The sequence below is a fragment of the Salvelinus alpinus genome, chromosome 3, assembly GCF_045679555.1.
Source record: "Salvelinus alpinus chromosome 3, SLU_Salpinus.1, whole genome shotgun sequence".
Lineage (NCBI taxonomy): Eukaryota > Metazoa > Chordata > Actinopteri > Salmoniformes > Salmonidae > Salvelinus > Salvelinus alpinus.
The window spans coordinates 30,456,998-30,468,422 of NC_092088.1; the positions used below are offsets into that span (position 1 = coordinate 30,456,998).

An 11,425-nucleotide genomic window follows, 5' to 3' on the forward strand; every position below is an offset into this window, starting at 1 on the left:
AGAAGTATGGCAATAAATAGGTCATGGTGGCGAAGTAATTACAATATACCAATTAAACACTGGAATGTGCAGAAGATGAATGTGCAAGTAGAGATACTGGGGTGCAAAGGAGCAAGATAAATAAATAAACACAGTATGGGGATGAGGTAGATTGGATGGGCTATTTACAGATGAGCTATGTACAGGTGCAGTGATCTGTGAGCTGCTCTGACAGCTGGTGCTTAAAGCTAGTGAGGGAGGTAAGAGTCTCCAGCTTTAGTGATTTTTGCAGTTCGTTCCAGTCATTGGCAGCAGAGAACTGGAAGGAAAGGGGGCCAAAGGAAGAATTGGCTTTGGGTGTGACCAGTGAGATTTACCTGCTGGAGCGCGTGCTATGGGTGGGTGCTGCTATGGTGACCAGTGAGCTGAGATAAGGCGGGGCTTTACCTAGCAGAGACTTGTAGATGACCTGGAGCCAGTGGGATTGGCGACGAGTATGAAGCGAGGGCCAGCCAACGAGAGCGTACAGGTCGCAGTGGTGGGTAGTATATGGGGCTTTGGTGACAAAACGGATGGCACTGTGATAAACTCTACTCAACAAATTGGATGTAGTCTTGGAGGCTATTTTGTAAATGACATCGCCAAAGTCGAGGATCGGTAGGATGGTCAGTTTTACGAGGGTATGTTTGGCAGCATGGGTGAAGGATGCTTTGTTGTGAAATAGGAAGCCAATTCTAGATTTAATTTTGGATTGGAAATGTTTAATGTGAGTCTGGAAGGAGAGTTTACAGTCCAACCAGACACCTAGGTATTTGTAGTTGTCCACGTATTCTAAGTCAGAGCCGTCCAGAGTAGTGATGCTGGACGGGCTGGCAGCGATCGGTTGAAGAGCATGCATTTAGTTTTACTTGCATTTAAGAGCAGTTGGAGGCCACGGAAGGAGAGTTGTATGGCATTGAAGCTTGTCTGGAGGTTAGTTAACACAGTGTCCAAAGAAGGGCCAGAGATATACAGAATAGTGTCGTCTGCGTAGAGGTGGATCAAAGAATCACCAGCAGCAAGAGCGACATCATTGATGTATACAGAGAAGAGAGTCGGCCCGAGAATTGAGCCCTGTGGCTCCCCAATAGAGACTGCCAGAGGTCCAGACAACAGGCCCTCCGATTTGACACACTGAACTCTATCAGAGAAGTAGTTGGTGAACCAGGCAAGGCAATCATTTGAGAAACCAAGGCTGTTGAGTCTGCTAATAAGAATGTTGTGATTGACAGAGTTGAAAGCCTTTGCCAGGTCAATGAATACGGCTGCACAGTAATGTCTCTTATCGATGGCGGTTATCTCATTTAGGACCTTGAGCGTGGCTGATGTCAATGTAGGTTGTGCGTAGAACCGGCTTTATATGAGATTTTGTTTTGGCAAATTCTACACTGTGCTCTAACATTGTCTACATTATTAAAATGCATCCAAATGCTACTGTGCTTCCGACTAATTTTCCAGCTGTTATTTTCACAGCAGTCCTTCCTCTCTCTCCTCGGCTGCTAAGTGTGCGACTGTGAGTGAGTTGGCTCGGCCCTCCCTCACGCATCTTTGGTTCATTGGTTGACACTGCATGTCTGATTTGACAGGAACAACAGGGGAGGCTGTTAGTCTGAGCAGGCAGTCAGAACAAATGTGTGTCTCTGTGCCAGTTCATCTTGTATGTTTCCAAGTCAACCAGCGTTTTTCCCATTCTCCTGCTTTTTGCATTCTCCTTTTTCTAGTCCTCCCGGTTTTGACCTTTGCCTGTTTCTGTACTTTGTACCCGCCTGCCTGACACTCTGCCTGCTTTGACCACGAGCCTGTCTGCCGCTCTGTACCTCCTGGACTCTGATCTGATTTTGACCTTTTTGCCTGTCTTCGACCATTCTCTTGCCTACCCCTTTGGATTAATAAACATTGTAAGCCTACCACTGTTGTGTCATCGGAAAACTTAATGATGGTGTTGGAGTCGTGCCTGGCCGTGCTGTCATGAGTGAATAGGGAGTAGGAAGTGACTGAGCACGCACCCCTGGGGGGCCCCTGTGTTGAGGATCAGCATGGCGGATGTGTTGTTACCTACCCTTACCACCTGGGGGTGGCCCGTCAGGAAGTCCAGGATCCAGTTGCAGAGGGAGGTGTTTAGTCCCAGGGTCCTTAGCTTATTGATGAGCTTTGAGGGCACTATGGTGTTGACTGCTGAGCTGTAGGCAATGAATAGCATTCGTTGAGCTCGTATTGTCACCAACATTTACAGCTGAAACTGTCCAGTATTTGCAATCTAAAATCAGTGATCATAGACAGACTCCCAGGTCTTTCCTGGGTTTAGGCTTTGACCCAAGCACCATTATGTTGAGCATTAGTCTGAACTCATCAAGTGTTATGGGCCTCTTGTATACCTTTGGACCATGAGGTTTGAGGGTAAACACCACTTTTTCAAAAGGGTTGTGCATGACTCTCAGAACTTCAAGAATGCCCTGAACACCTCTGCCCTTGTTTCAACACTACCCGAAGTAGCTAAGGACTTCATTGAACAAGAGACAGAAAGCAACACTGTTTACTGCACATCAAAAGTCACTCTTGATAGCACTGATTATGTCAATGGCGTGTTTGTATCAGTGGGAATGGATGTAGGACTCCCTCAGTTCTGCAGAATTTAACAGATCTTCCTTGTGAATAATAATGTTTCCTTTCTCTGTTGAAAGTATGAGTCCTGCTAAGTGGAACATCTTCGGTCCTATGAACTGTCCTCAGGCAATCTGTCGGTTCACTCAATATCAGAGTTCAACGATACATCCACCCTCTCAGCATACAACACCGGCTCAGATTGCTACTGACGCTCAAGAGATTCATACTACTACACTGAAAAGGTGACATATTATATATTTCATATATATTTCCCCTTACTCAAAAAAAAGGAATTGTTAAATGAAGGAATATGATGGATCATAAAATGATGTGTATTTTTCCTCCCTCAGATGGCAGAACCTACACTCCAGACCTTACTTTCTGTCCGTGTAGCAACGGATATGGTGAGGAAGATGACCCTTCCGTCCACAGTCGGTGGATGACCTGAAGATCATCATGCAAAACAAACTAATTTGGACTAATGACTTCACCCTTTAAGACGAAGACCCTAACTTGGATGGACAATTGTGCTGTCTAGTGGACATTGAGGAGCTTCCTGAGAAAGCTGTCCTGGAGGTAATCAGATCAGAACGTGATGCCAGCTCAACCGGAACTGGAAACAGAGATACTGCCCCGCGCCAGAGAGTCTCCAGAGCACCCAGAGAAGTGGCCTGATGGCTTTCTGGTGCCATCTTTTTCTTATGATATTGAGCACCTGCTTAGAGAGGGAAATATTTGCTATGAGAACTCGAAAGACTCTTAAATTAACAAGAGCCCAGAAGCATGACGTTCTTGAGAACATACTGTAGCTAAAGCAATACACAGTTAAGGCCTATCAAAGTGGGGGAGAAATAGGCAAGGCTGCCTAAGTGCTTGTTACCAAGCACCCATGTCTCAAAGAAGCAGGGAGTCAGTCTGGATGGTATGCATGGATGACTAGTCAGAAGTTCAAGATGGGGAATGATTGGACCAAGTTGAGCAGAGCTGGAGTCTCTGTGAATATCAAATCAAATGTATTTATAGAGCCCTTCTTACATCAGCTGATATCTCAAAGTGCTGTACAGAAACCCAGCCTAAAACCCCAAACAGCAAGCAATGCAGGTGTAGAAGCACGGTAGCTAGAAAAAAACTCCCTAGAAAGGCCAAAACCTAGGAAGAAACCTAGAGAGCAACCAGGCTATGAGGGGTGGCCAGTCCTCTTCTGGCTGTCCCGGGTGGAGATTATAACAGAACATGGCCAAAATGTTCAAATGTTCATAAATGACCAGCATGGTCAAATAATAATAAGTAGTTGTCGGAGGTGCAACAAGTCAGCACCTCAGGAGTAAATGTCAGTTGGCTTTTCATAGCCGATCATTAAGAGTAACTCTACCGCTCCTGCTGTCTCTAGAGAGTTGAAAACAGCAGGTCTGGGACAGGTAGCACGTCCGGGGAACAGGTCAGGGTTCCATAGCCGCAGCCAGAACAGTTGAAACTGGAGCAGCAGCACTGCCAGGTGGACTGGGGACAGCAAGGAGTCATCATGCCAGGTAGTCCTGATGCATGGTCCTAGGTCTCAGGTCCTCCGAGAGAGAGAAAGAAAGAGAGAATTAGAGAGCATAATTAAATTCACACAGGACACCGGATAAGACAGGGGAAATACTCCAGATATAACAGATTGACCGCTAGCCCCCGACACAAACTACCGCAGCATAAATACTGGAGGCTGAGACAGGAGGGGTCAGGAGACACTGTGGCCCCATCCGATGATACCCCCGGACAGGGCCAAACAGACAGGATATAACCCCACCCACTTTGCCAAAGCACAGCCCCCACACCACCAGAGGGATATCTTCAACCACCAACTTACCATCCTGAGACAAGGCCGAGTATAGTCCACAAAGATCTCCGCCACGGCACAACCCAAGGGGGGGGGCACCAACCCAGACAGGAAGATCACGTCAGCGACTCAACCCACTCAAGTGACGCACCCCTCCTAGGGATGGCATGGAAGAGCACCAGTAAGCCAGTGACTCAGCCCCTGTAATAGGGTTAGAGGCAGAGAAACCCAGTAGAGAGAGGGGAACCGGCCAGGCAGAGACAGCAAGGGCTGTTCGTTGCTCCAGAGCCTTTCCGTTCACCTTCACACTCCTGGGCCAGAATACACTCAATCATATGACCTACTGAAGATATGAGTCTTCAGTAAAGACTTAAAGGTTGAGACCGAGTCTGCGTCTCTCACATGGGTAGGCAGACCATTCCATAAAAATGTAGATCTATAGGAGAAAGCCCTGCCTCCAGCTGTTTGCTTAGAAATTCTAGGGACAATTAGGAGGCCTGCGTCTTGTGACCGTAGGGCACGTGTAGGTATGTACGGCAGGACCAAATCGGAAAGATAGGTAGGAGCAAGCCCATGTAATGCTTTGTAGGTTAGCAGTAAAACCCTGAAATCAGCCCTTGCCTTAACAGGAAGCCAGTGTAGGGAGGCTAGCACTGGAGTAATATGATCAAATTTTGGGGTTCTAGTCAGGATTCTAGCAGCCGTATTTAGCACTAACTGAAGTTTATTTAGTGCTTTATCCGGGTAGACGGAAAGTAGAGCATTGCAGTAGTCTAACCTAGAAGTAACAAAAGCATGGATACATTTTTCTGCATTTTTGGACAGAAAGTTTCAGATTTTTGCAATGTTACGTAGATGGAAAAAAGCTGTCCTTGAAACAGTCTTGATATGTTCGTCAAAAGAGAGATCAGGGTCCAGAGTAATGCCGAGGTCCTTCAGTTTTCTTTGAGACGACTGTACAACCATCAAGATTAATTGTCAGATTCAACAGAAGATCTTTGTTTCTTGGGACCTAGAACAAGCGTCTCTGTTTTGTTCGAGTTTAAAAGTAGAAAGTTTGCAGCCATCCACTTCCTTATGTCTGAAACACAGGCTTCTAGCGAGGGCAATTTTGGGGCTTCACCATGTTTCATTGAAATGTACAGCTGTGTGTCATCCGCATAGCAGTGAAAGTTAACATTATGTTTTCAAATGATATCCCCAAGAGGTAAAATAGATAGGGAAAACAATAGTGGTCCTAAAACGGAACCTTGAGGAACACCGAAATGTACAGTTGATTTGTCAGAGGACAAACCATTCACAGAGACAAACTGATATCTTTCCGACAGATAAGATCTAAACCAGGCCAGAACTTGTCCGTTGTAGACCAATTTGGGTTTCCAATCTCTCCAAAAGAATGTGGTGATCGATGGTATCAAAAGCAGCACTAAGGTCTAGGAGCACGAGGACAGATGCAGAGCCTCGGTCTGACGCCATTAAAAGGTAATTTACCACCTTCACAAGTGCAGTCTCAGTGCTATGATGGGGTCTAAAACCAGACTGAAGCATTTCGTATACATTGTTTGTCCTCAGGAAGGCAGTGAGTTGCTGCGCAACAGCTTTTTCAAAAATTTGAGAGGAATGTAAGATTCGATATAGGCCGATAGTTTTTTATATTTTCTGGGTCAAGGTTTGGCTTTTTCAAGAGAGGCTTTATTACTGCCACTTTTAGTGAGTTTGGTACACATCCGGTGGATAGAGAGACGTTTATTATGTTCAACATAGGAGAGCCAAGCACAGGAAGCAGCTCTTTCAGTAGTTTAGTTGGAATAGGGTCCAGTATGCAGCTTGAAGGTTTAGATGCCATGCAGCTTGAAGGTTTAGATGCCATGATTATTCTCATCATTGTGTCAAGAGATATAGTACTAAAACACTTGAGTGTCTCTCTTGATCCTAGGTCCTGGCAGAGTTGTGCAGACTCAGGACAACTGAGCTTTGGAGGAATACGCAGATTTAAAGAGGAGTCCGTAATTTGCTTTCTAATGATCATGATCTTTTCCTCAAAGAAGTCCATGAATTGATTACTGCTGAAGTGAAAGCCATCCTATCTTGGGGAATGCTGCTTTTTAGTTAGCTTTGCGACAGTATCAAAAATACATTTTGGATTGTTCTTATTTTCCTCAATTAAGTTGGAAAAATAGGATGATCGAGCAGCAGTGAGGGCTCTTCGATACTGCACGGTACTGTCTTTCCAAGCTAGTCGGAAGACTTCCAGTTTGGTGTGGCGCCATTTCCGTTCCAATTTTCTGGAAGCTCGCTTCAGAGCTCAGGTATTTTCTGTTTACCAGGGAGCTAGTTTCTTATGACAAATGTTCTTAGTTTTTAGGGGTGCAACTGCATCTAGGGTATTGCGCAAGGTTAAATTGATTTCCTCAGTTAGGTGGTTAACTGATTTTTGTCCTCTGACGTCCTTGGGTAGGCAGAGGGAGTCTGGAAGGGCATCAAGGAATCTTTGGGTTGTCTGAGAATTTATAGCACGACTTTTGATGCTCCTTGGTTGGGGTCTGAGCAGATTATTTGTTGCTATTGCAAACGTAATAAAATGGTGGTCCGATAGTCCAGGACTATGAGGAAAAACATTAAGATCCACAACATTTATTCCATGGGACAAAACTAGGTCCAGAGTATGACTGACAGTGAGTTGGTCCAGAGACATTTTGGACAAAACCCACTGAGTCGATGATGGCTCCGAAAGCCTTTTGGAGTGGGTCTGTGGACTTTTCCATGTGAATATTAAAATCACCCAAAATTTTAATATTATCTGCTATAACTACAATGTCCGATAGGAATTCAGGGAACTCAGTGAGGAATGCTGTATATGGCCCAGGAGGCCTGTAAACAGTAGCTATAAAAAGTGATTGAGTAGGCTGCATAGATTTCATGACTAGAAGCTCAAAAGACGAAAACGTCGGGGGGGTTTTTATAAATTGAAATTTGCTATCGTAAATGTTAGCAACACCTCCGCCTTTGCGGGATGCACGGGGGATATGGTCACTAGTGTAACCAGGAGGTGAGGCCTCATTTAACACAGTAAATTCATCAGGCTTAAGCCATGTTTCATTCAGGCCAATCACATCAAGATTATGATCAGTTAATTGACTATAACTGCCTTTGAAGTGAGGGATCTAACATTAAGTAGCCCTATTTTGAGATGTGAGGTATCACGATCTCTTTCAATAATGGCAGGAATGGAGGAGGTCTTTATTCTAGTGAGATTGCTAAGGCGAACACCGCCATGTTTAGTTTTGCCCAACCTGAATACAGTGAATACAGTGAAGAGGAGCATAAACAACCCAGAGAGAGAGTCACTCCACTCAAACATCAAGATACCAAGACGAGGTGAGGTAAACTTCCTGCCATACTTCCCAAGAGGGAAAGACCCAGAGTCTCTCTTAAGTAGCTGAGACAGCGAATCATCAACAAAGTTTCAAAGACAGGTTTCTCTCTAACATTAATAGACAAACTGAGGCAGACGAAATGAGATCATCAATGATGGACCGCCAGTGAAAGGGTTCCTAAAGAACTGTCCAGCCCTTCACTTGGAGTCTCAGGTAAAACAGCTGATACTCCTCTCTCTCTTTTTGTCTCTGTTTCTGTCTCACTACCCTTTAACCCTCTTCCCCTTTGGAAGATATTTTTCAGTAAACATTGTTCAATGTGGCTTTTGTTTGTGGTTTGTTGTATTTTTTTTGCAGGTGTGTGCAGACTTCCACCGCATAACAAACATCAATCTGAAGAGCCGATTCTACGCCGAACTAGACAGACACCACCCGACTGCCTTGTTCAGGCATAGGGCAGCACGGACAGGCCATGCAGCAGAGGCTATGAGAAGTGATGATCTCCAGGTAGGTAAAAATGGAATACCACTCTGAGCATTCAAACATTCATTTTATTGTATTCAACATAACAGTGCATGACCATAGACAAGCTACATTTTAAACTCTACTCTGCACCATGTGTGTCACTCTTAAAAGGAGCAACTTGACGTGAACACCAGGCGCACTACTGCCCTTTGTGGTCTCCCCATCTACCTTCGCGAGGAAACCACTGGAATGTAAGTATTTCCTGCATACAGTCTTAACAGTTAACATCTTACGTTTGTTCGCTTGTATGGTAAAACACTTACATTTATGCATGTTTCAGGTAGAGGAAACTGAAGAGCCGGACATTAGACACACCTGTCTCTCTCCTCACAGTCGTCAGCGAGAACTAAACTGATCATGTCCAGTTCAACTCAGCAAGGATTGCTGTTGTGCTAGCTAGAAGGTGACATTGTAATGAGTGATGTCCCCAGGTTGGCTGATGCACCTATGTTGTTATTTGGTTTGATTTACGCCTTGCATCTGAGTTATCCCAAGCAGCTGATCCACACTTCTGAATACAAAAAGTCCTGATGGCCTTGGATGATGGGAAAATGCTTAAACCCAAACTTTTGTCTCTGAAGAAGGACCTATTGAAGCAAGATTAATGATGTGTGGGTATTTGCATTTACCGTCATTGAGGTTGTCTCCAACTCATGCCCTTACATGGCTGCAAAGGCCTTTCTCGTAGATACATCTTTAATGTGTGGCTCCACATTGTCCCATCTTTGCCTTGTTAAATCGTAGCATAGCCTCACACAGACAGCTTTTCCAATCGAAAACCCTACATTCTTTAGAAGTTGTAAATGTTTTCCTTTCATTGTCATTTGACATAAACCAGGTCCAGTGGGTGTTATTTTTGACCACACACGTGTTTCAGCTGTTCTGCCCTTCAGTAGAACTCAATAGAAAGAGAGATGGCTCTTTCTGTACTGCCGCTGTCAGTCAATATGTAAACAATGTGGAGTGCTTGATGAGATAAGCGAGAGTTGAGATTTGATATCCACTCTAAATAAAGTTGTAACATACACTATGTTCTGAATGTAACGGAGATAAGCGAGAGAGAGTTCATATCCACCAAAATAAAGCTGGAACATGTTTTCTAAAATGTATGTATTACAACAGTTAATGGTTTTTGATCATGGCTGCAGCTTTAATGTGTGGCTCCTAATTTTCCAGTTTTAGTCTAATCGCTGCAGACTCATATACGGACAATGTTTCCAATAGAAAGTTCAGCGACACTATTTGGATAGTCCATCTGTAGATAGTTAATTGAGCATCGTTAGACCATCAACAAATGTTAAATTACTGTCAACTAACCCTAACATATCAGCATAGATGCAGTTGACATTTTCTTAGTTTCTTGATAGTTTGAGCATCTACAGGGGACTATCCAAATACTGTTCCAGAAAATTCTAAATTCTTTAGAAGTTCAATGTTTTAACCAGGTTTCCTTCCAACCATTTCATGCTAGAGCGCACGTAAGAGCAAGATTTGTTTGTTTGTCTGCAGCCAAGCATCAATGATCATATCTCCAGAATGCAACCCTTGATATTTATTGGAAAGAAACATCAAGCTCATCACATGCAATTTCACCACCCTGTGAAATTCATCACAACTTATTTAATCTGAAGCCTAAAACTGCATGCTTTCCCGACAAGTCGTAGTGGGAGGACCACACGTCATCGTGTGACTCCCACGTTTACTTCAATAGGATGGTTATTAAATCAATATTTTCCCATAAAAGCATTTCCACTAACATTTCTCGATTAACTAATTTTACAGAGACAAAAAGATCCCAACTTTTCTTTACTCACATAAAAAGGTTGGATGGAAACCTGGTTAGTGTCACATTTGGTTATTGTGTTGAGGCAGGCATTTTGTAAAGTTGAATACACAGGCATAGGAATATTAAAGTATGGTTTGAGTTGTCAATAACATTAATTGTTTACTTTATTTGATTCCAAAATGTATTTTGTACATTATATTTATAGTTATTTATATGATAGTTTTTTTATTATTCAAGCCTTAGAATAAAGATTCCTTGAATGCCTGAAAATTTACTGCTGAGTTGTATGTGCTAAGAAAATAAACTCAGCAAAAAAAGAAATGTCCCTTTTTAAAGGACCTTGTCTTTCAAATATAATTCGTAAAAATCCAAAGAACTTCACAGATCTTCATTGTAAAGGGTTTAAACACTGTTTCCCATGGTTCAATGAACCATAAACAATTAATGATTTCAGAATGACAATGCCCCTGTGATCGGTGTGGAAGAACTTGACTGGCCCTGACCTCAACCTCCTTCAACACCTTTGTGATAAATTGGGATGCCAACTGCGAGCCAGGCCTAATTGCCCAACATCAGTGCCCGACCTCACTAATGCTCGTGGCTGAATGGAAGCAAGTCCCCGGAGCAATGTTCCAGCATCTAGTGGAAAGTCTTCCCAGAAGAGTGGAGGCTGTTATAGCAGCAAAGGGAGGACCAACTCCATACTAAGGTCCATGATTTTGGAATGAGATGTTCGACGAGCAGGTGTCCACATACTTTTGGTCATGTAATGTATCAATTGAGAGGGAGAATATGAGTGGCTCCACCAACACTTCAAAGCAATTAAATTATAGTTTCAACCAGGAATCGCCAGTGGGCTATGCTACCAGTTCGCACCCGAATGCAGACAATGCAGAAACAGTATTAATCATGATATGTAATTAACCCTTTAGACCCCAATAGAATGCTGCTGTAGATTACTCAAAGCTCATTTTCTCACACATTTCATAGCTCCAAACCAAAGAACAAATGATAATGACAAGTGAAGAGCACATCGTCTTCTTTAATATGACACCACATTCGTGTCAATAGGAATAACACTAATTTTGTCTTCATTGTGTAACTATGAAAAAGCGATTAACACTCAACACAACAAAAAACCCAAGAGTATGTACATTTGAGTAAATTTGACTAAATTACTCAAAATACCAAGTATAATATATTATACTTAGTATTTATTTATATGTAAATAATATTTATATTATCTAAAATGTAACCAGAGGGCAAAATTCAGAAAGTATTTCAAAACCCATACAA

At 43.2% G+C, this 11,425-nt stretch overlaps 1 long non-coding RNA gene across 1 annotated transcript; it reads left to right on the plus strand.

Annotated features, from left to right (window-relative positions):
* Positions 1-2,981: 2,981 nt before the first annotated feature.
* LOC139570547 (uncharacterized) lies at positions 2,982-10,406 on the plus strand. The gene is made up of 4 exons (XR_011674100.1): positions 2,982-8,031; positions 8,176-8,325; positions 8,455-8,534; positions 8,624-10,406. It is a non-coding gene; the product is annotated as an uncharacterized lncRNA (long non-coding RNA).
* The last annotated feature ends 1,019 nt before the right edge of the window (positions 10,407-11,425 follow it).